This window comes from Salmo salar, chromosome ssa02 (genome assembly GCF_905237065.1).
Source record: "Salmo salar chromosome ssa02, Ssal_v3.1, whole genome shotgun sequence".
Lineage (NCBI taxonomy): Eukaryota > Metazoa > Chordata > Actinopteri > Salmoniformes > Salmonidae > Salmo > Salmo salar.
Window position 1 is genome coordinate 8,931,615 of NC_059443.1, and position 26,647 is coordinate 8,958,261.

The 26,647-nt window shown below is 44.5% G+C and overlaps 1 protein-coding gene across 1 annotated transcript in view; it reads right to left on the reverse strand.

Annotated features, from left to right (window-relative positions):
* The window catches only part of LOC123727807 (oxysterol-binding protein-related protein 3-like), a 142,205-nt gene extending 118,016 nt beyond the window's left edge, over positions 1-24,189 (reverse strand). Inside the window, 1 exon segment of the mRNA XM_045697150.1 lies at positions 23,941-24,189. The gene's annotated coding sequence lies outside the window, so the exon portion shown is untranslated.
* Between the last annotated feature and the right edge of the window lie 2,458 nt (positions 24,190-26,647).

Genomic DNA, 26,647 nt, shown 5'->3' on the forward strand with positions numbered 1-26,647 from the left:
TATACGGCCTAATTCTGCTCTGCTTGCATTATTTGGTGTTTTACGTTGTACACGGAGGATATTTAAGCAGAATTCTGCAGGCAGAGTCTCAATTTGGTGTTTGTCCCATTTTGTGAATGATTTGGTGGTAAGGGGACCCCAGACCTCACAACCATAAAGGGCAATGGGTTCTATAACGGATTCAAGTATTTTTAGCCAGATCCTAACTGGTATGTTGAATTTTATGTTCCTTTTGATGGCGTAGAAGGCCCTTCTTGCCTTGTCGTTCACAGCTTCTCTCCCTCACTCTACCCACTCCCTCCCTCTCTCCTCTTCCTCACTCTCTCCCTCACTCTACCCACACGATGCACGCTGAGAGTCGGGGAGCAAGTTCAGGGAGTGAGTGTTTTAATAAATAAATGCAACATAAAACAAAACAAGAAAAACCAACAACGCACAGACATGACACAGGAACAGAAACAATAACACCTGGGGAAGGAACCAAGGGGAGTGACATATATGGGGAAGGTAATCAGGGAAGTGATGGAGTCCAGGTGAGTCTGATGACATGCAGGTGCGCGTAACGATGGTGACAGGTGTGCTCCATAACGAGCAGCCTGGTGACCTAGAGGTCGGAGAGGGAGTACACGTGACAGTACCCCCTTCCCGAAGCGCGGCTCCAGTCGCAGGACGCCGACCAAAATGACGATCCTGGGGATCAGGAGCGGACCGGTGACCTCTACTGAGACACGGGACGGACCGGTCACCTCTACTGAGGCACGGGAAACCTGACAGTCTGCTGAGACACGGGAAACCTGACAGTCTGCTGAGGCACGGGAAACCTGACAGTCTGCTGAGACGCGGGAAACCTGACAGTCCTGCTGAGACGCGGGCAACCTGACAGTCTGCTGAGACGCGGGAAACCTGACAGTCCTGCTGAGACGCGGGAAACCTGACAGTCTGCTGAGACGCGGGAAACCTGACAGTCTGCTGAGACGCGGGAAACCTGACAGTCTGCTGAGACGCGGGAAACCTGACAGTCCTGCTGAGACGCGGGAAACCTGACAGTCCTGCTGAGACACGGGAAACCTGACAGTCTGCTGAGACGTGGGAAACCTGACAGTCTGCTGAGACGCGGGAAACCTGACAGTCCTGCTGAGGCACGGGAAACCTGACAGTCCGGCTGATACGCGGGAAACCTGAAAGTCCGGATGAGACGCGGGAAACCTGACAGTCTGCTGAGACGCGGGAAACCTGACAGTCCGGCTGATACGCGGGAAACCTGACAGTCTGCTGAGACGCGGAAACCTGACAGTCCGGCTGATACGCCGGGAAACCTGACAGTCCGGCTGAGACGCGGGAAACCTGACAGTCCGGCTGAGACACGGGAAACCTGACAGTCCGGCTGAGATGCGGGAAACCTGACAGTCCTGCTGAGACGCGGGAAACCTGACAGTCCTGCTGAGACGCGGGAAACCTGACAGTCCGGCTGAGACACGGGAAACCTGACAGTCCGACTGATACGCGGGAAACCTGACAGTCCTGCTGATACGCGGGAAACCTGACAGTCCGGCTGAGTCAGTCACTGTCCTGTCCTGCCTGAGACCCTTCTGTCTGTTACCAGCCCTGTTACTGTCACTCAGTCAGTCACTGTCCTGTCCTGCCTGAGGCCCTTCTGTCGGTTACCAGCCCTGTTACTGTCACTCAGTCAGTCACTGTCCTGCCTGAGACCCTTCTGTCTGTTACCAGCCCTGTTACTGTCACTCAGTCAGTCACTGTCCTGTCCTGCCTGAGACTCTTCTGTCTGTTACCAGCCCTGTTACTGTCACTCAGTCAGTCACTGTCCTGTCCTGCCTGAGACCCTTCTGTCTGTTACCAGCCCTGTTACTGTCACTCAGTCAGTCACTGTCCTGCCTGAGGCCCTTCTGTCTGTTACCAGCCCTGTTACTGTCACTCAGTCAGTCACTGTCCTGTCCTGCCTGAGACCCTTCTGTCTGTTACCAGCCCTGTTACTGTCACTCAGTCAGTCACTGTCCTGTACTGCCTGAGACCCTTCTGTCTGTTACCAGTCCTGTTACTGTCACTCAGTCAGTCACTGTCCTGTCCTGCCTGAGGCCCTTCTGTCTGTTACCAGCCCTGTTACTGTCACTCAGTCAGTCACTGTCCTGTCCTGCCTGAGGCCCTTCTGTCTGTTACCAGCCCTGTTACTGTCACTCAGTCAGTCACTGTCCTGTCCTGCCTGAGGCCCTTCTGTCTGTTACCAGCCCTGTTACTGTCACTCAGTCAGTCACTGTCCTGTCCTGCCTGAGGCCCTTCTGTCTGTTACCAGCCCTGTTACTGTCACTCAGTCAGTCACTGTCCTGCCTGAGGCCCTTCTGTCGGTTACCAGCCCTGTTACTGCTGCTGCTCAGTGCCCAGTCACACAGAGGGAAATGAACGGTGGATAGTTGGCTCAGGCATCAACACAAATCCCCAGAGACACTCACAGCATAGACTCCATCCATCCTTACCCTGAACCACCCTTCAAGATAACTTGCATGCTGGATGGATTGGCACAATGGCAGTTCCTGCACCCTCAAAACCTAATAACCTACTTTTGTTTGACTGATCTACATTGGTCATTTTTGGGGGGGCTATTGTCCTCTTGAAATCCCTTTAAGATTACAATAGTAACTACAAATGCACACTTCCACTTAGTTTCAAGTGTAAACGTGTTCTAAACGATCTCAGAACTAGGACAGAAGAGCAGTGAATTGAAGTAAAGTGGAGCAGTGGAAAGCATCTGTAATGCTACCAAATCCCCCTAAGTACTGTAAGTACGTAGTGATAAATGTAGTATAAATAGAATCCATTTCCTTTTCCAGTTCCGTTTATGGACAGTTAGGGATTTACACAGCCTAACTGACTCAGTATAGTATTTCCCACATCTTAAAGCTGCAATATGTAACTTGTTGGGCGACCTGACCAAATTCACATAGAAATGTGTGTTATAGATCTGTCATTCTCATTGAAAGCAAGTCTAAGAAGCGGTTGATCTGATCTACGTGAGCCGTTTCTATGCTTCCCGTTCTTAACTTTTGGTTTTTGCGTCTTTTACTTTCGGTTTTGTACAACAGTTTCAAACAGCTGAAAATACAATATTTGGGGTTATTGAAAATATATTTCTGTAACGGCCGTCGTCAGAAAGAGACCAAGGTGCAGCGGAGGATGTGTTCATCATAAAGGATTTAATGAATCGCATGAACACTATAAAATAAACAAAACGACCAGCAACAGTTCTGTCCAGTTACACACTAAACAGAAAACAATCACCCACAAAAACCCAAAGGAAAACCAGGCTACTTATGTGTGACTCCCAATCAGCAACAACGAACTACAGCTGTGCCTGATTGGGAGCCACACACGGCCCAAAACAAAGAAATACAAAAACATAGAAAAATGAACATAGAACGCCCACCCAATGTAACACCCTGGTCTAACCAAAATAAAGAACAAAAACCCCTCTCTATGGCCAGGGCGTTACAATTTCACAGTGGTTTAGATGGTATAATGATTTTATAAGCCATACATTGCTTGTTTTGTCACATAAACTGAAATTAGGTGAACTATTAGAATTTTAGCAACCAGGAAATGGCGTTGCGGTTTCTGCACATTGCACCTCAGTCAAGCCCTCGGCTAACAGAAACTAACTGCCACTTTTCTACAGTAGAATATTCAAATTTTGTGGCAACGGGAACTCTGTAAACCCGAAAGTCGGTGCTAACCCTACTCTGGAGCAGTCCCTCGACTAAGGGTGATGTTATCTCACTTTAGCATGTGCAAGGTGAATAGTCGCTTAGCCCTGGGCTAAGATCTCTTTTTTGCTCTGGGCTAAGATCTCTTTTTAGCTCTGGGCTAAGATCTCTTTTAGCTCTGGGCTAAGATCTCTTTTTAGCTCTGGGCTAAGATCTCTTTTAGCTATGGGCTAAGATCTCTTTTTAGCTCTGGGCTAAGATCTCTTTTTAGCTCTGGGCTAAGATCTGTTTTTAGCTCTGGGCTAAGATCTGTTTTTAGCTCTGGGCTAAGTGCAGTATGAACGCAGCTTGAAACACAAGCAGAAACTAGGCGTAAATACATGTCATTGGGATGCAGATGTTCATGGAAGGCAGTGTTCTATTTGCAGCAGTTGTATTGCTGTTTCAGATAGTGATCAGATCTCTCACCCTCAGCCCTATGAAGCAGCCTGCTGTGATGTTTCTCTTTGTAGGATCACAGTCATTACTCTCTCTCCATTTCCACCACTTTATAATCCACTCCTAAAGCCCAGGGGCTGCGTATCAAATGGCTCCCTTCTACCTGGTCAAAAGTAGTGCACTATATAGGACATAGGGTGCCCCAGACCTCCCTCTGCAGAACTGAAGAAGCTTCATTACAGCAGCGTTCTGAGTGACTACACTCAAACCATTAACAAATAAAATTGTATTTGTCACATGCGCGGAATACAACAGACCTTACAGTGAAATGCTTACTTACAAGCCCTTAACCAACAATGCAGGTTTAAGAAAATACCCCCCAAAAAGTAAGAGATAAGAATAAAAAATAATTAAAGAGCAGCAGTAAATAACAATAGCGGGCCTATATACAGGGGCTTTATACAGGGGCTTTATACAGGGGCTTTATACCGGGGGTACAGAGTCAATGTTCCGGGGCACCGCTGTCAAGGTAATTATGTACATTCAGGTAGGGTTGTTAAAGTGGCTGTGCATAGATAATAACAGAGATTAGCAGCGGGGGGGGCAATGCAAATAGTCTGGGTAGCCATTTGACTAGCTGTTCAGGAGTCTTATGGCTTGGGGGTAGAAGCTGTTTAGAAGCCTCTTGGACCTAGACTTGGTGCTCCGGTACAGAGAGAACAGTCTATGACCAGGGAGGCTGGTGTCTTTGACCATTTCTAGGGCCTTTCTCTGACACATCTACTGCGCTGGCTGGAGATACTGCGCTGGAGTGGTCGCTTCACTTAGCCTACAGCTTTGTAACAATCCTACCGTCTGAGGGGTCACTCAGGTCAAATATCGGAGAATCTGAGGTAACAGACTGATATTTTCACAGAGCTAGAAGAAGTAAATGTGAAAATCGCCCGTTCTGTAATTCCAACTGTGCTGAATACAAATCCTGTAGAGCTGATTCAGTTCCAGGTGGCCATGCAGGGTCTGCTCCCTGCAAAGGCTTTCAGACAACCATCCACAATACAACACAAGTGGTGAGACAGACTTTTCATTCAACTTTCAATGTGCTTTTATAATGGTAAAGTCCTAGAGGTGGACTTACAGTATATAAAGGCTTTTAAAGTACCAACAACTCTACATTATTGAACAACTTGAGAGCTGGAATCTTTTAACGTCTTTTAATAATTCAGAAGAAAGTAGTTGTGTAAAACAGGAAGAGCCGTGACCTGTGGGGAGGGTGGAGGGGTTTCTGTAGAAAAGCCAGTTGGGCTCCTGGTGGAGAAGTCTACCGTTTTGTTTAAAGGTTTTCTGGAAGTGGAAGTAGTGGACCACCTTGTTGAACATGTCATGTTATAAAACAAACATTTTGTAATGCTGGAGGTCGGTGCACAGTGGCCTGTGGGGGAGCAACCTTCCACTCCACAGAGTAGAGGAGAGCAACCTTTCACTTCACAGAGTAGAGGAGAGCAACCTTCCACTCCACAGAGTAGAGGAGAGCAACCTTTCACTCCACAGAGTAGAGGAGAGCAACCTTTCACTCCACAGAGTAGAGGAGAGCAACCTTTCACTCCACAGAGTAGAGGAGAGTAACCTTTCACTCCACATAGTAGAGGAGAGTAACCTTTCACTCCACATAGTAGAGGAGAGCAACCTTTCACTCCACAGAGTAGAGGAGACCAACCTTTCACTCCACAGAGTAGAGGAGAGTAACCTTTCACTCCACAGAGTAGAGGAGAGCAACCTTTCACTCCACAGAGTAGAGGAGAGCAACCTTTCACTCCACATAGTAGAGGAGAGCAAACTTTCACTCCACAGAGTAGAGGAGAGTAACCTTTCACTCCACATAGTAGAGGAGAGTAACCTTTCACTCCACATAGTAGAGGAGAGCAACCTTTCACTCCACAGAGTAGAGGAGACCAACCTTTCACTCCACAGAGTAGAGGAGAGCAACCTTTCACTCCACAGAGTAGAGGAGAGTAACCTTTCACTCCACATAGTAGAGGAGAGTAACCTTTCACTCCACATAGTAGAGGAGAGCAACCTTTCACTCCACAGAGTAGATGAGAGCAACCTTTCACTCCACAGAGTAGAGGAGAGCAACCTTTCACTCCACAGAGTAGAGGAGACCAACCTTTCACTCCACATAGTAGAGGAGACCAACCTTTCACTCCACAGAGTAGAGGAGAGCAACCTTTCACTCCACAGAGTAGAGGAGAGCAACCTTTCACTCCACAGAGTAGAGGAGAGTAACCTTTCACTCCACAGAGTAGATGAGAGCAACCTTTCACTCCACAGAGTAGAGGAGAGCAACCTTTCACTCCACAGAGTAGAGGAGAGCAACCTTTCACTCCACAGAGTAGAGGAGAGCAACCTTTCACTCCACAGAGTAGAGGAGAGCAACCTTTCACTCCACATAGTAGAGGAGAGCAAACTTTCACTCCACAGAGTAGAGGAGAGTAACCTTTCACTCCACATAGTAGAGGAGAGTAACCTTTCACTCCACATAGTAGAGGAGAGCAACCTTTCACTCCACAGAGTAGAGGAGACCAACCTTTCACTCCACAGAGTAGAGGAGAGCAACCTTTCACTCCACAGAGTAGAGGAGAGTAACCTTTCACTCCACATAGTAGAGGAGAGTAACCTTTCACTCCACATAGTAGAGGAGAGCAACCTTTCACTCCACAGAGTAGATGAGAGCAACCTTTCACTCCACAGAGTAGAGGAGAGCAACCTTTCACTCCACAGAGTAGAGGAGACCAACCTTTCACTCCACATAGTAGAGGAGACCAACCTTTCACTCCACAGAGTAGAGGAGAGCAACCTTTCACTCCACAGAGTAGAGGAGAGCAACCTTTCACTCCACAGAGTAGAGGAGAGTAACCTTTCACTCCACAGAGTAGATGAGAGCAACCTTTCACTCCACAGAGTAGAGGAGAGCAACCTTTCACTCCACAGAGTAGAGGAGAGCAACCTTTCACTCCACAGAGTAGAGGAGAGCAACCTTTCACTCCACAGAGTAGAGGAGAGTAACCTTTCACTCCACAGAGTAGATGAGAGCAACCTTTCACTCCACAGAGTAGAGGAGAGCAACCTTTCACTCCACAGAGTAGATGAGAGCAACCTTTCACTCCACAGAGTAGAGGAGAGCAACCTTTCACTCCACAGAGTAGAGGAGAGTAACCTTTCACTCCACAGAGTAGAGGAGAGCAACCTTTCACTCCACATAGTAGAGGAGAGCAACCTTTCACTCCACAGAGTAGAGGAGAGCAACCTTTCACTCCACAGAGTAGAGGAGAGCAACCTTTCACTCCACAGAGTAGAGGAGAGTAGAGGACAGCAGCCTGTCACTCCACAGAGTAGAGGAGAGCAACCTTTCACTCCACAGAGTAGAGGAGAGCAACCTTTCACTCCACAGAGTAGAGGAGAGTAATCTTTCACTCCACATAGTAGAGGAGAGTAACCTTTCACTCCACATAGTAGAGGAGAGCAACCTTTCACTCCACAGAGTAGAGGAGAGCAACCTTTCACTCCACAGAGTAGAGGAGAGCAACCTTTCACTCCACAGAGTAGAGGAGAGCAACCTTTCACTCCACAGAGTAGAGGAGAGTAATCTTTCACTCCACATAGTAGAGGAGAGTAACCTTTCACTCCACATAGTAGAGGAGAGCAACCTTTCACTCCACAGAGTAGAGGAGAGCAACCTTTCACTCCACAGAGTAGAGGAGAGCAACCTTTCACTCCACAGAGTAGAGGAGAGCAACCTTTCACTCCACAGAGTAGAGGAGAGTAACCTTTCACTCCACATAGTAGAGGAGAGCAACCTTTCACTCCACAGAGTAGAGGAGAGCAACCTTTCACTCCACAGAGTAGAGGAGAATAACCTTTCACTCCACTGAGTAGAGGAGAGCAACCTTTCACTCCACAGAGTAGAGGAGAGCAACCTTTCACTCCACAGAGTAGAGGAGAGTAACCTTTCACTCCACAGAGTAGAGGAGAGTAACCTTTCACTCCACAGAGTAGAGGAGAGCAACCTTTCACTCCACAGAGTAGAGGAGAGTAGAGGACAGCAGCCTGTCACTCCACAGAGTAGAGGAGAGCAACCTTTCACTCCACAGAGTAGAGGAGAGCAACCTTTCACTCCACAGAGTAGAGGAGAGCAACCTTTCACTCCACAGAGTAGAGGACAGCAACATTTCACTCCACAGAGTAAAGGAGAGCAACCTTTCACTCCACATAGTAGAGGAGAGCAACCTTTCACTCCACAGAGTAGAGGAGAGCAACCTTTCACTCCACATAGTAGAGGAGAGCAACCTTTCACTCCACAGAGTAGAGGAGAGCAACCTTTCACTCCACAGAGTAGAGGAGAGCAACCTTTCACTCCACAGAGTAGAGGAGAGCAACCTTTCACTCCACATAGTAGAGGAGAGTAACCTTTCACTCCACAGAGTAGAGGAGACCAACCTTTCACTCCACAGAGTAGAGGAGAGCAACCTTTCACTCCACAGAGTAGAGGAGAGCAACCTTTCACTCCACAGAGTAGAGGAGAGCAACCTTTCACTCCACAGAGTAGAGGAGAGCAACCTTTCACTCCACATAGTAGAGGAGAGTAACCTTTCACTCCACAGAGTAGAGGAGAGCAACCTTTCACTCCACAGAGTAGAGGAGAGCAACCTTTCACTCCACAGAGTAGAGGAGAACAACCCTTCACTCCACAGAGTAGAGATGAGCAACCTTTCACTCCACAGAGTAGAGGAGAGTAACCTTTCACTCCACATAGTAGAGGAGAGCAACCTTTCACTCCACAGAGTAGAGGAGAGCAACCTTTCACTTCACAGAGTAGAGGAGAGCAACCTTTCACTCCACAGAGTAGAGGAGAGTAGAGGACAGCAGCCTGTCACTCCACAGAGTAGAGGAGAGCAACCTTTCACTCCACAGAGTAGAGGAGAGCAACCTTTCACTCCACAGAGTAGAGGAGAGCAACCTTTCACTCCTCAGAGTAGAGGAGAGTAACCTTTCACTCCACAGAGTAGAGGAGAGCAACCTTTCACTCCACAGAGTAGAGGACAGCAACCTTTCACTCCACAGAGTAGAGGAGAGCAACCTTTCACTCCACAGAGTAGAGGAGAGCAACCTTTCACTCCACAGAGTAGAGGAGAGTAACCTTTCACTCCACAGAGTAGAGGAGAGTAACCTTTCACTCCACAGAGTAGAGGAGAGTAACCTTTCACTCAACAGAGTAGAGGAGAGCAACCTTTCACTCCACAGAGTAGAGGAGAGTAACCTTTCACTCCACAGAGTAGAGGAGAGCAACCTTTCACTCCACAGAGTAGAGGACAGCAACCTTTCACTCCACAGAGTAGAGGAGAGCAACCTTTCACTCCACAGAGTAGAGGAGAGCAACCTTTCACTCCACAGAGTAGAGGAGAGTAACCTTTCACTCCACAGAGTAGAGGAGAGCAACCTTTCACTCCACAGAGTAGAGGAGAGTAACCTTTCACTCCACAGAGTAGAGGAGAGCAACCTTTCACTCCACATAGTAGAGGAGAGCAACCTTTCACTCCACATAGTAGAGGAGAGCAACCTTTCACTCCACAGAGTAGAGGAGAGTAACCTTTCACTCCACAGAGTAGAGGAGAGCAACCTTTCACTCCACAGAGTAGAGGAGAGTAACCTTTCACTCCACATAGTAGAGGAGAGTAACCTTTCACTCCACATAGTAGAGGAGAGCAACCTTTCACTCCACAGAGTAGAGGAGAGCAACCTTTCACTCCACAGAGTAGAGGAGAGCAACCTTTCACTCCACAGAGTAGAGGAGAGTAACCTTTCACTCCACAGAGTAGATGAGAGCAACCTTTCACTCCACAGAGTAGAGGAGAGCAACATTTCACTCCACATAGTAGAGGAGAGCAACCTTTCACTCCACAGAGTAGAGGAGAGTAACCTTTCACTCCACAGAGTAGAGGAGAGCAACCTTTCACTCCACAGAGTAGAGGAGAGTAACCTTTCACTCCACATAGTAGAGGAGAGTAACCTTTCACTCCACAGAGTAGAGGAGAGTAACCTTTCACTCCACAGAGTAGAGGAGAGCAACCTTTCACTCCACATAGTAGAGGAGAGCAACCTTTCACTCCACAGAGTAGAGGAGAGTAACCTTTCACTCCACAGAGTAGAGGAGAGCAACCTTTCACTCCACAGAGTAGAGGAGAGCAACCTTTCACTCCACAGAGTAGAGGAGAGCAACCTTTCACTCCACATAGTAGAGGAGAGCAACCTTTCACTCCACAGAGTAGAGGAGAGTAACCTTTCACTCCACAGAGTAGAGGAGAGCAACCTTTCACTCCACAGAGTAGAGGACAGCAACCTTTCACTCCACAGAGTAGAGGAGAGCAACCTTTCACTCCACAGAGTAGAGGAGAGCAACCTTTCACTCCACAGAGTAGAGGAGAGCAACCTTTCACTCCACAGAGTAGAGGAGAGTAACCTTTCACTCCACAGAGTAGAGGAGAGCAACCTTTCACTCAACAGAGTAGAGGAGAGCAACCTTTCACTCCACAGCGTAGAGGAGAGCAACCTTTCACTCCACAGAGTAGAGGAGAGCAACCTTTCACTCCACAGAGTAGAGGAGAGCAACCTTTCACTCCACAGAGTAGAGGAGAGCAACCTTTCACTCCACAGAGTAGAGGAGAGCAACCTTTCACTCCACAGAGTAGAGGAGAGCAACCTTTCACTCCACAGAGTAGAGGAGAGCAACCTTTCACTCCACAGAGTAGAGGAGAGCAACCTTTCACTCCACAGAGTAGAGGAGAGCAACCTTTCACTCCACAGAGTAGAGGAGAGTAACCTTTCACTCCACAGAGTAGAGGAGAGCAACCTTTCACTCCACAGAGTAGAGGAGAGCAACCTTTCACTCCACAGAGTAGAGGAGAGTAACCTTTCACTCCACAGAGTAGAGGAGAGCAACCTTTCACTCCACAGAGTAGAGGAGAGCAACCTTTCACTCCACAGAGTAGAGGAGAGCAACCTTTCACTCCACAGAGTAGAGGAGAGCAACCTTTCACTCCACAGAGTAGAGGAGAGCAACCTTTCACTCCACAGAGTAGAGGAGAGCAACCTTTCACTCCACAGAGTAGAGGAGAGCAACCTTTCACTCCACAGAGTAGAGGAGAGCAACCTTTCACTCCACAGAGTAGAGGAGAGCAACCTTTCACTCCACAGAGTAGAGGAGAGTAAGCAACCTGTCACTCCACAGAGTAGAGGAGAGCAACCTTTCACTCCACAGAGTAGAGGAGAGTAACCTTTCACTCCACAGAGTAGAGGAGAGCAACCTTTCACTCCACAGCGTAGAGGAGAGTAACCTTTCACTCCACAGAGTAGAGGAGAGCAACCTTTCACTCCACATAGTAGTGGAGAGCAACCTTTCACTCCACATAGTAGAGGAGAGCAACCTTTCACTCCACAGAGTAGAGGAGAGCAACCTTTCACTCCACAGAGTAGAGGAGAGCAACCTTTCACTCCACAGAGTAGAGGAGAGAAACCTTTCACTCCACAGAGTAGAGGAGAGCAACCTTTCACTCCACAGAGTAGAGGAGAGCAACCTTTCACTCCACAGAGTAGAGGAGAGCAACCTTTCACTCCACAGAGTAGAGGAGAGCACCTTCCTCCACAAGTAGAGGAGAGCAACCTTTCACTCCACAGAGTAGAGGAGAGTAACCTTTCACTCCACAGAGTAGAGGAGAGCAACCTGTCACTCCACAGAGTAGAGGACAGCAACCTTTCACTCCACAGAGTAGAGGAGAGCAACCTGTCACTCCACAGAGTAGAGGAGAGCAACCTTTCACTCCACAGAGTAGAGGAGAGTACACCTTTCACTCCACAGAGTAGAGGAGAGTAACCTTTCACTCCACAGAGTAGAGGAGAGTAACCTTTCACTCCACAGAGTAGAGGAGAGCAACCTGTCACTCCACAGAGTAGAGGAGAGCAACCTTTCACTCCACAGAGTAGAGGAGAGCAACCTTTCACTCCACATAGTAGAGGAGAGCAACCTTTCACTCCACATAGTAGAGGAGAGCAACCTGTCACTCCACAGAGTAGAGGAGAGCAACCTCACCACAGAGTAGAGGAGAGCAGCCTGTCACTCCACAGAATAGAGGAGAGAAGTAGAGGACAGCAGCCTGTCACTCCACAGAGTAGAGGAGAGTAGAGGAGAGCAGCCCGTCACTCCACAGAGTAGAGGAGAGTTGAGGACAGCAGCCTGTCACTCCACAGAGTAGAGGAGAGTAGAGGACAGCAGCCTGTCACTCCACAGAGTAGAGGAGTGTAGAGGACAGCAGCCTGTCACTCCACAGAGTAGAGGAGTGTAGAGGACAGCAGCCTGTCACTCCACAGAGTAGAGGAGAGTAGAGGACAGCAGCCTGTCACTCCACAGAGTAGAGGAGAGTAGAGGACAGCAGCCTGTCACTCCACAGAGTAGAGGAGTGTAGAGGACAGCAGCCTGTCACTCCACAGAGTAGAGGAGTGTAGAGGACAGCAGCCTGTCACTCCACAGAGTAGAGGAGTGTAGAGGACAGCAGCCTGTCACTCCACAGAGTAGAGGAGAGTAGAGGACAGCAGCCTGTCACTCCACAGAGTAGAGGAGTGTAGAGGACAGCAGCCTGTCACTCCACAGAGTAGAGGAGTGTAGAGGACAGCAGCCTGTCACTCCACAGAGTAGAGGAGAGTAGAGGACAGCAGCCTGTCACTCCACAGAGTAGAGGAGAGTAGAGGACAGCAGCCTGTCACTCCACAGAGTAGAGGAGAGTAACCTTTCACTCCACAGAGTAGAGGAGAGGACAGCAGCCTGTCACTCCACAGAGTAGAGGAGTGTAGAGGACAGCAGCCTGTCACTCCACAGAGTAGAGGAGAGTAGAGGACAGCAGCCTGTCCCTCCACAGAGTAGAGGAGAGTAGAGGACAGCAACCTGTCACTCCACAGAGTAGAGGAGAGTAGAGGACAGCAGCCTGTCCCTCCACAGAGTAGAGGAGAGTAGAGGACAGCAACCTGTCACTCCACAGAGTAGAGGAGAGTAGAGGACAGCAGCCTGTCACTCCACAGAGTAGAGGAGAGTAGAGGACAGCAGCCTGTCACTCCACAGAGTAGAGGAGAGTAGAGGACAGCAGCCTGTCACTCCACAGAGTAGAGGAGAGTAGAGGACAGCAGCCTGTCACTCCACAGAGTAGAGGAGAGTAGAGGACAGCAGCCTGTCACTCCACAGAGTACAGGAGAGTAGAGGACAGCAGCCTGTCACTCCACAGAGTAGAGGAGAGTAGAGGACAGCAGCCTGTCACTCCACAGAGTAGAGGAGAGTAGAGGACAGCAGCCTGTCACTCCACAGAGTAGAGGAGAGTAGAGCACAGCAGCCTGTCACTCCACAGAGTAGAGGAGAGTAAGTGATACCACCACAATGTGACGGCTAAGATTGGACTGAGTCGTGAGGCAAGAGGAAGAATTACTGTGTGTTCATGTGATTGCTCATATGAATCCTAATGAGTAGAAATCTGATTATGACTCCCCCACTAACTAAGGCTGCAGAGGGGAGGATGGATCAAAATAATGGCTGGAATGGAGTGAATGGAATGGCATCAAACACATGTAAACCATGTAAACCATGTAAACCATGTAAACCATGTAAACCATATAAACCATATAAACCATATAAACCATGTAAACCATGTAAACCATGTAAACCATGTAAACCATATAAACCATGTAAACCATGTAAACCATATAAACCTTGTAAACCATGTAAACCATATAAACCATGTAAACCATATAAACCATGTAAACCATGTAAACAACATAAACCATATAAACCATATAAACCATATAAACCATGTAAACCATGTAAACAACATAAACCATATAAACCATGTAAACCATGTAAACCATATAAACCATGTAAACCATATAAACCATGTAAACCATGTAAACCATGTAAACCATATAAACCATGTAAACCATATAAACCATGTAAACCATGTAAACCATATAAACCATGTAAACAACATAAACCATATAAACCATATAAACCATATAAACCATGTAAACCATGTAAACAACATAAACCATATAAACCATGTAAACCATGTAAACCATATAAACCATATAAACCATATAAACCATGTAAACCATGTAAACCATGTAAACCATGTAAACCATATAAACCATATAAACCATGTAAACCATATAAACCATATAAACCATATAAACCATGTAAACAACATAAACCATATAAACCATATAAACCATGTAAACCATATAAACCATGTAAACCATATAAACCATGTAAACAACATAAACCATATAAACCATATAAACCATATAAACCATGTAAACCATGTAAACCATGTAAACCATGTAAACCATGTAAACCATATAAACCATGTAAACCATATAAACCATGTAAACCATATAAACCATGTAAACCATATAAACCATATAAACCATGTAAACAACAGAAACCATATAAACCATATAAACCATGTAAACCATGTAAACCATATAAACCATGTAAACCATATAAACCATGTAAACCATATAAACCATGTAAACAACATAAACCATATAAACCTTGTAAACCATGTAAACCATGTAAACCATGTAAACCATATAAACCATATAAACCATGTAAACCATGTAAACCATGTAAACCATGTAAACCATGTAAACCATATAAACCATATAAACCATGTAAACCATATAAACCATGTAAACCATGTAAACCATGTAAACCATGTAAACCATGTAAACCATATAAACCATATAAACCATGTAAACCATGTAAACCATATAAACCATATAAACCATGTAAACCATGTAAACCATGTAAACCATGTAAACCATATAAACCATATAAACCATGTAAACCATGTAAACCATATAAACCATATAAACCATGTAAACCATGTAAACCATGTAAACCATGTAAACCATATAAACCATGTAAACCATATAAACCATGTAAACCATATAAACCATGTACACCATGTAAACCATATAAACCATATAAACCATGTAAACCATGTAAACCATGTAAACCATGTAAACCATATAAACCATGTAAACCATGTAAACCATGTAAACCATATAAACCATGTAAACCATGTAAACCATATAAACCATATAAACCATGTAAACCATATAAACCATGTAAACCATGTAAACCATGTAAACCATATAAACCATGTAAACCATGTAAACCATGTAAACCATATAAACCATGTAAACCATGTAAACCATATAAACCATGTAAACCATATAAACCATGTAAACCATATAAACCATATAAACCATATAAACCATATAAACCATGTTTTCCATGTAAACCATATAAACCATGTAAACCATGTAAACCATGTAAACCATATAAACCATGTAAACCATGTAAACCATATAAACCATATAAACCATGTAAACCATATAAACCATGTAAACCATGTAAACCATGTAAACCATGTAAACCATGTAAACCATATAAACCATGTAAACCATGTAAACCATGTAAACCATATAAACCATATAAACCATATAAACCATGTAAACAACATAAACCATATAAACCTTGTAAACCATGTAAACCATGTAAACCATATAAACCATGTAAACCATGTAAACCATGTAAACCATGTAAACCATGTAAACCATATAAACCATATAAACCTTGTAAACAAGGTAAACCATATAAACCATGTAAACCATGTAAACCATGTAAACCATGTAAACCATATAAACCATGTAAACCATGTAAACCATGTAAACCATATAAACCATATAAACCATATAAACCATGTAAACAACATAAACCATGTAAACCATATAAACCATATAAACCATGTAAACCATGTAAACCATATAAACCATGTAAACCATATAAACCATGTAAACCATATAAACCATGTAAACCATGTAAACCATATAAACCATGTAAACCATGTAAACCTTGTAAACCATATAAACCATGTAAACAACATAAACCATATAAACCATATAAACCATGTAAACCATGTAAACCATATAAACCATATAAACCATGTAAACCATATAAACCATGTAAACCATGTGTTTGGTGTATTTGATACCATTCCACCCATTCCTGCTCCAGCCATTTCCACGAGCCTGTCCTCCCCAATTAAACCAACCTCCTGTGCTCATTAATCACATTGGTGTAGACCTAAATCTCCATTCATTAATCACATTGGTGTAGACCTAAATCTCCACTCATTAATCACATTGGTGTAGACCTAAATCTCCACTCATTAATCACATTGGTGTAGACCTAAATCTCCACTCATTAATCACATTGGTGTAGACCTAAATCTCCATTCATTAATCACATTGGTGTAGATCTAAATCTCCATTCATTAATCACATTGGTGTAGACCTAAATCTCCAGTCATGAATCACATTGGTGTAGACCTAAATCTCCACTCATTAATCACATTGGTGTAGACCTAAATCTCCACTCATTAATCACATTGGTGTAGACCTAAATCTCCACTCATTAATCACATTGGTGTAGACCTAAATCTCCACTCATTAATCACATTTGTGTAGACCTAAATCTCCATTCATTAATCACATTGGTGTAGATCTAAATCTCCACTCATTAATCACATTGGTGTAGACCTAAATCTCCACTCATTAATCACATTGGTGTAGACCTAAATCTCCACTCATTAATCACATTGGTGTAGACCTAAATCTCCACTCATTAATCACATTGGTGTAGACCTAAATCTCCACTCATTAATCACATTGGTGTAGACCTAAATCTCCACTCATTAATCACATTGGTGTAGACCTAAATCTCCACTCATTAATCACATTGGTGTAGACCTAAATCTCCACTCATTAATCACATTGGTGTAGACCTAAATCTCCACTCATTAATCACATTGGTGTAGACCTAAATCTCCGCTCATTAATCACAATGGTGTAGACCTAAATCTCCACTCATTAATCACATTGGTGTAGACCTAAATCTCCGCTCATTAATCACAATGGTGTAGACCTAAATCTCCGCTCATTAATCACATTGGTGTAGACCTAAATCTCCACTCATTAATCACATTGGTGTAGACCTAAATCTCCATTCATTAATCACATTGGTGTAGACCTAAATCTCCACTCATTAATCACATTGGTGTAGACCTAAATCTCCACTCATTAATCACATTGGTGTAGACCTAAATCTCCGCTCATTAATCACATTGGTGTAGACCTAAATCTCCACTCATTAATCACATTGGTGTAGACCTAAATCTCCAGTCATGAATCACATTGGTGTAGACCTAAATCTCCACTCATTAATCACATTGGTGTAGACCTAAATCTCCACTCATTAATCACATTGGTGTAGACCTAAATCTCCATTCATTAATCACATTGGTGTAGACCTAAATCTCCATTCATTAATCACATTGGTGTAGACCTAAATCTCCACTCATTAATCACATTGATGTAGACCTAAATCTCCATTCATTAATCACATTGGTGTAGACCTAAATCTCCATTCATTAATCACATTGGTGTAGACCTAAATCTCCACTCATTAATCACGAAATGTATTTAGTCACGATAACACGTGTGAAATCAGAACTTGAACAGATTAGAGTAGCAGTGGTAAGTTACACCCACGCATCCCTCCCTAGTGAGACTGTTATCCACCACCTGAAACCACACTCACCTGTACCCAAATGCCACCCTGTTCCTTATATAGGGAACTACTTGTGATGAAGGCCCATAGGGCTCTGGTCAATAGTAGTGCACTCTGTAGGGAATAGGGTGTTATTTGGGACATGATCTACATTTCCGACCACCATGTATTATGCATGTACCCACCCTCGTAGGAGGCAACACCTGCCACTGTGTATTATGGGTATTACTGTCAACAGCTGCTCTGCTCATCCACCTGCCTGCGCATCGTCCACCTGCATTCACAAATATCCTTTCTGTCTACATTTACATTTTAGTCATTTAGCAGACACTCTTATCCAGAGCGACTTACAGTAGTGAATGCATACATTTCATTTCATTCATTTAAAAAAAATATATAATCCACCGTACTGGTCCCCGTGGGAATCGAACCCACAACCCTGGCGTTGCAAACACCATGCTCTACCAACTGAGCCACAGGGAGTTGAGATTTGTCTCTTCAGATACGCAGCACGGAGCCCAGAGTCCTGCTGAGCTTGGTACAAACAGTTGTTTTATTGACCCATTTCTAAACCAGTCTACACCCCTGTGGCTACAAAGCTCTTTTGAGAGGGGGAACTGGAGTTAACCTGGAGTTATAGCTCTAATAGTCATTGGCTATAGCTACTAAATATAGGTCTGAAGAGACTCCTATAATACATATATTACCCACACGACCACATTGCCATGGCTGACACCTCATTCACACATCAGTGTCCATGGTAACTAGGCTAACTATGACTGTACCATTGTCTGATTCATCTCTGAGGCTGATATCCTGAGGTATGGCAGAGGCCACCTCCCAAATGGCATCCTATTTCCTACATAGTGCACTACTTTCAGTCAGGGCCTATGGTCAAAAGTAGTGCACTATGTAGGGAATAGTGTGCCATTCGAGCCTCAGGCTGGGTTGCAGGAAACGTCTGTTGAACAGAGGGCAATGCAGCACGATGCAGACCTCCAGTACAGTGAGCAGGTGACCTGTAAAACTGCAGTAGTTATTCAGAATCCAGTGGTTCATGCTGCTGTGAGGCTGCTGCTGCAGGCAGGGAACGGAACTGAGGGGTTAAGACAGAGCCGGTGTCTCAAATGCACCCTATTCTCTGTACAGTTTAAAACAAACATTTCACCTTTATTTAGCTTGGCAAGTCAGTTAATAACAAATTCCTATTTACAATGACGGTCTACCACGAAACAGTGGGTTAACTTCCTTCTTCACACATCATGTCCATATAATATGGCATTATGCTGCCATTATTATATATTATACAGTACATGGCCAAAAGTATGTGGACACTTGCTCATCGAACATCTCATTCCAAAATCATGGGCATTAATATGGAGTTTGTCCCCCCCCATTTGCTGCTATACCAGCCTCCACTGCAGCGGGGACTTGCATTCAATTCAGCCACAAGAGCATTAGTGAGGTCGGGCACTGTGAGGTTCGCAGTCGGGGTTCCAATTCATCCCAAAGATGTTCGATGGGTTGAGGTCAGGGCTCTGTGCAGGCAAGTCAAGTTCTTCCACACAAATCTCAACAAACCATTTCTGTATGGACCTTGCTTTGTGCATGGGGGCATTGTCATGCTGAAACAGGAAAGGGCCTTCCCTAAAGTGTTGCCACAAAGTTGGAAGCACAGAATTGTCTAGAATGTCATTGTATGCTGTAGCGTTAAGATTTCCCTTCATTGGAACTAAGGAGCCTAGCCCAAACCATGAAAAACAGCCCCAGACCATTATTCCTCCTTAACCAAACTTTAGTCGGTACTATGCATTCAGGCAAGTAATGTTCTGCTGGCATCCGCCAAACCCAGATTTGTCCTGTCTGACTGCCAGATGGTGAAGCGTGATTCATCGCTCCAGAGGATACGTTTCCACTGCTCCAGAGTCCAATGGTGGCGACCTTTACACCACTCCAGGGGACGCTTGGCATTGCGCATGGTGATCTTAGGCTTGTGTGCGGCTGCTCGGCCATGGAAACCCATTTCATGAAGCTCCCGATGAACAGTTCTTGTGCTGACGTTGCTTCCAGAGGCAGTTTGGAACTCGGTAGTGAGTGTTGCAACCGAGGACAGACTATTTTTACGCACTACGCACTTCAGCACTCAGCGGTCTTGTTCTGTGAGCTTGTGTGGCCTACCACTTCACGGCTGAGATGTTGTTGCTCCTAGACGTTTCCACTTCACAATAACAGCACTTACAGTTGACCGGAGCAGCTCTAGCAGGGCAGACATTTGATGAACTGACTTGTTGGAAAGGTGGCATCCTATGACAGTGCCACGTTTTAAAGTCACTGAGCTCTTCAGTAAGGCCATTCTACTGGCAATGTTTGTCTATGGAGATTGCATGGCTGTGTGCTCGATGTTATTCACCTGTCAGCAACGGGTGTGGCTGAAATAGCCAAATCCACTAATTAGAAGGGGTGTCCACATACTTTTGTATATATATATATATATATATATATATATATATATATATATATATATATATAGTGTTTAATAATCACAACCTATGGCCTCCATGTCAGCTCAACAGTAATGGAAGATTCTAGCATGTAAAGGACAATGGTGAACTAAAGCTGTTTAGACAGAATATCACAGTGAAGGTGACCTCCTGGACTGAGCTACGTTCTCCAATCCCCACTTTTTATATCCAGGATAATTGATCACATCCTGTTAAGTCTAGGGCTGCATCTCAAATGGCACCCTATATAGTGTGGGCCCTGGTCAAAGATAATCCACTACATAGTGTGGGCCCTGGTCAAAGATAATCACCTATATAGTGTGGGCCCTGGTCAAAGATAATCACCTATATAGTGTGGGCCCTGGTCAAAGATAATCACCTATATAGTGGCGGCCCTGGTCAAAGATAATCACCTATATAGTGGGGGCCCTGGTCAAAGATAATCCACTACATAGTGTGGGCCCTGGTCAAAGATAATCACCTATATAGTGTGGGCCCTGGTCAAAGATAATCCACTACATAGTGTGGGCCCTGGTCAAAGATAATCACCTATATAGTGTGGGCCCTGGTCAAAGATAATCACCTATATAGTGTGGGCCCTGGTCAAAGATAATCACCTATATAGTGGCGGCCCTGGTCAAAGATAATCACCTATATAGTGGGGGCCCCGGTCAAAGATAATCCACTACATAGTGTGGGCCCTGGTCAAAGATAATCCACTACATAGTGTGGGCCCTGGTCAAAGATAATCCACTAAATAGTGTGGGCCCTGGTCAAAGATAATCCACTACATAGTGTGTGCCCTGGTCAAAGATAATCCACTACATAGTGTGTGCCCTGGTCAAAGATAATCCACTACATAGTGTGGGCCCTGGTCAAAGATAATCCACTACATAGTGTGGGCCCTGGTCAAAGATAATCCACTACATAGTGTGTGCCCTGGTCAAAGATAATCACCTATATATTTTGGGCCCTGGTAAAAGATACTACACTACATAGTTTGGGCCCTGGTCAAAGATAATCTACTACATAGGGAATAAGGGGCCATTTTGGACACACCCTAGGTTTCCTTAGGGTCTTTTTTGGTATTTGGTATTTTATTCGGATCCCATTAGCTGTTGCAAAAGCAGCAGCTACTCTTCCTGGGGTCCACACAAAACATGAAATAATAATACAGAACATTAATAGACAAGAACAGCTTAAGGACAGAACTACATACAGTAAAACATTGTAAAAAGGCACACGTGGCATACATATCAGTAGATACACACAAACTATCTAGGACAAATAGGGGAGAGGCGTTGTGCCGTGAGCTGTTGCTTTATCTGTTTTTTTAACCAGATTTGCTGTTTATTTGAGCAATATGAGATGGAACAGAGTTAGAGTGCACACTACACAGAAATGCAGTCAAAATGCCTCTGGGCTAAAGGCTGAGGGAATGGAAAGAGCATGGACGTTAGGTCAGGAGCAAAGCAGGCACTGAAAGCACACCTACCTCACAGGTCAGGCAAACCCTGGGCTAAACTCAATGACAGACATTCTTTCCAAACATACTGAATGTATAGCCCCATATATTCAACCAGTAACCCTTCTTTCCACAATAAACAACTACCAACACACAGCACCTGAGAAAAGATGAGACTGAAGAGAACAGTGTTGGAGACACATGAGAAAGGCTACACTGTTGATGAGACTGAAGAGAACAGTGTTGGAGACACATGAGAAAGGCTACACTGTTGATGAGACTGAAGAGAACAGTGTTGGAGACACATGAGAAAGGCTACCCTGTTGATGAGACTGAAGAGAACAGTGTTGGAGACACATGAGAAAGGCTACACTGTTGATGAGACTGAAGAGAACAGTGTTGGAGACACATGAGAAAGGCTACACTGTTGATGAGACTGAAGAGAACAGTGTTGGAGACACATGAGAAAGGCTACACTGTTGATGAGACTGAAGAGAACAGTGTTGGAGACACATGAGAAAGGCTACACTGTTGATGAGACTGAAGAGAACAGTGTTGGAGACACATGAGAAAGGCTACACTGTTGATGAGACTGAAGAGAACAGTGTTGGAGACACATGAGAAAGGCTACACTGTTGATGAGACTGAAGAGAACAGTGTTGGAGACACATGAGAAAGGCTACACTGTTGATGAGACTGAAGAGAACAGTGTTGGAGACACATGAGAAAGGCTACACTGTTGATGAGACTGAAGAGAACAGTGTTGGAGACACATGAGAAAGGCTACCCTGTTGATGAGACTGAAGAGAACAGTGTTGGAGACACATGAGAAAGGCTACCCTGTTGATGAGACTGAAGAGAACAGTGTTGGAGAGGCTTGCTGGTTAGAATACCTGACTGAGCAGATAGGTTCTGATAAATGCTTTAACCTCATTATGTGATGTGTAAATAACTGGAATGTAAATGGTGCCGTGGTCTCTGTGAGGAAAAGACACCATTTACAAGTGTAGAGTCTGATAGTGATACGCCATTCAGTTATACTCATGTGTTGTTCTTACAACCACAAGGTCAATAAGTATAATTTCATTCAACAACACTATTGTCTGAAGTGCTTATTGACTACTGGGCACACAGCCAGATAATCTGAAAATGGTTCATTCCCACAACACCTCCCTGTAATATCAAATCACATGCATTGGTCGCATACACATATTTAGCAGATGTTATTGTGGGTGTAGCGAAATGCTTGTGGCATATTATACACACACACACACACACACACACACACACACACACACACACACACACACACACACACACACACACACACACACACACGTAATAAATTATTCACACTATTAGTCTTTTGCTGCTTAGATTCTGTGATGACTGTAATAATGAAGTACACATGTAAGGAAGCTAGCATGGAAGATATGGATAATCCACTACATGATAAAGGAATGTTCCAAAGGAGAGGAGTTTCCATGGAAACAGTAAAGGATCCATGGGTATCTTGTTTCCTGATAAAAATCTGAAACTATTAAAAGAGCAACTAGTTGAACAGAGAGTTTGATGGGTTTTTGAGTTTTCATATAATCTTTGAGAGAAGTCTGTCCAATCACTGTATCATACATGATCTGAAATGATCATGAAGGTCTAAAGTTCTATTCCATTCCATTCCATTATTTTCTCATCTATTTTATTTCATTTCATTCCATTCCCTTGAGCAATAACAGTCTGGTGGTAGGTAGTTATACAGTATTCTTATAACAGCATAAGGTCAATTGAATAATGTATGCGCTGCACTTAGCTGGGACAGGACCTAACTGTACACGCAGTTCAGTAGTCTATTCACAGAAAGATAGGTTGGCTGCTGCAAGTGAAAGTGTGAAGCATTATGCACGGCTGGAGCATGGGAGTAGCACTTCAATTGGAAGGATTATGCGCAGCTAAAACGAATAGGCTTACTATAAAGTTGTAACAAATCAGTTAAAATACTGTCATATGCTTAAATACTGAATATCGGTCAGGCTACATCAGACTAATTAGCATAAAGTATTTAGGCCTAGTGACAATACAATAAAACAACATGGGACTCACCTTTGCAAAGTTTCTACTGAGGTTTTGATTCCGAAAGACGATAAACGAGAGTAAAATATTTGCGCTGAACTAATGTGTTATTAGGTGGCGAATAATAGAAGACTATAATTTATATTTTGCGTATAAATAAATGAAAAACAACGTTTTAAAATGACAACTTGAACGTACAGTACTAGCAGCTTTCTTCCCGTCTCCAGACTGACACCATCGTGAATTGAATGTTTCCGAAGTGCGTGCAGCCGCAGCCAGCCTCCTTCTCAGCTAAGCGGTTTATGAGGGGGCGGGGCGATGTGTAAATGACAAGTACAGTTTCAAATCAGAACACTGAGCCGTGGAGGACATCTCATGTTCAGAGGCGGGATTGGGTACCGTTGACAGCATCTTTTCCGTGACGTAGATAGTCATCATGAGAGCGCACCCCCGAATTGTCCCAGGTATGCTTTCTGAGGATGGCTCAGGTTTCCCTTTATAGTGCGCTACTTTTGACCAGGACTCATAGTACCCCAGGATTCTAGTCAAAAGTAGTGCACTATATATAGGGAATAGGGTGCCATTTGAGGGAATATGGTGCCATTTGTCATTTTGGACGTAAACAAACAAAAAAAACATTCTAACATGCGCCCTTTGTCCTGATATTGTCCACATTCTGATTCTGCCCACATTTTCAGACAGGTGTAGATGATTAAAAGACCCATTGTGATCTGATTGTGATCAGATCTTCCTTAACCACCTCCAGAGGTAGTCCGGCACCCATTGTGTCTGGATATCAATCGAGTGTAAACAGATCTGGATGGTCAAACCGTTTAAATCATCATTATACTGGTCTCTAAAACCACTGACAGGTAGCACCATTGACTAATGGTATTCGTAACTGTCTAAAATGTATATGTATGTAAATGTATGTTTTTTTTTAAATAAATTATTTGCATACAGGGAGGCACCAACTAATCTGGTCACAATGTGGACACAGTGGACAGATAAGAGACACATTTTAATACAAAATGTAGAAGTAACAAACCTTGATCAGATTGGATCATATTGATCAGATCACGAAACTGACATTTAAAAAAAGGCTTGATACACAACTTCTGTAAGTAGGTAGGCTAAAATGTTTGTCTCGTTCATTGACCTCTATCATGCATTCAAAAACTTGCCCGTCTCTGGGATTGATAATGGACAGGTGATCATTCAGCGTGGGCTACTCTGCGGTAAAGGTGATCATTCAGCACGGCCTACTCTGAGGTAAAGGTGTTCATTCAGCGTGGGCTACTCTGAGGTAAAGGTGTTCATTCAGCATGGCCTACTCTGAGGTAAAGGTGATCATTCAGCATGGCCTACTCTGAGGTAAAGGTGTTCATTCAGCACGGCCTACTCTGAGGTAAAGGTGTTCATTCAGCACGGCCTACTCTGAGGTAAAGGTGTTCATTCAGCGTGGGCTACTCTGAGGTAAAGGTGTTCATTCAGCACGGCCTACTCTGCGGTAAAGGTGTTCATTCAGCACGGCCTACTCTGAGGTAAAGGTGTTCATTCAGCATGGCCTAATCTGAGGTAAAGGTGATCATTCAGCATGGCCTACTCTGAGGTAAAGGTGTTCATTCAGCACGGCCTACTCTGAGGTAAAGGTGTTCATTCAGCACGGCCTACTCTGAGGTAAAGGTGTTCATTCAGCACGGCCTACTCTGCGGTAAAGGTGTTCATTCAGCACGGCTTACTCTGAGGTAAAGGTGTTCATTCAGCGTGGGCTACTCTGAGGTAAAGGTGTTCATTCAGCATGGCCTACTCTGAGGTAAAGGTGTTCATTCAGCATGCCTACTCTGAGGTAAAGGTGTTCATTTAGCATGGCCTACTCTGCAGTAAAGGTGTTCATTCAGCACGGCCTACTCTGAGGTAAAGGTGTTCATTCAGCGTGGCCTACTCTGAGGTAAAGGTGTTCATTCAGCGTGGGCTACTCTGAGGTAAAGGTGTTCATTCAGCGTGGGCTACTCTGAGGTAAAGGCCACTTACTCACCATCTTAAACAGCTACACCAGACACGTTCTGTGACCAAAAGAGCGTCCTCTCATATGAGCGATTACAACCCCACCTCTCGAACTGCAGATGTGTTTGTTTTGTTGTTTTTGAAAGATATAAGTGTGTTCCTAAAGCCCTGGTTAAACAATCACTGCCCCTTCAATGGTGGGGAATGTGAACGAGGTGGAGAAACTTGAATCAATAATAGCTTTGGTTATGATGTAGGTTCCAAAAGACCTTCCCCTGGAGTTGTCACCATGACTACACATACAGGAGCATGATGCATGTTTGTGGCCACACCTGTCTCCTTGAGATTATACCTAGTCATTATTCATGCCAATTATTTCAAAGTATAACATGTAAACAATCATGAGCATTACTGGTAATGATACCTTGTTGCCATCGGCCACTGTTTCCCAGGTAATAAACTTGAGCCCTGGGTGGTGTGCTGGTTTATACTCTGAATGACTCCACTAACTTGTTTACTTTTTAGATGTTTTCATTTGAAAGTTTAACTGACAGATTTAGGATAGATCCATATCCCGTTCTGCACATGTGCATCTTTACCTCTACACAGTTTTATGGTCACCCTCCCTTCACATTTCTCACTGTCAATTGTGAATGAAAATTCTTCAAGTTGTACCGGTGAAACGTCCATGCGGTATCTGCATGCCAACCATTTGATCTCAATCAGTTTC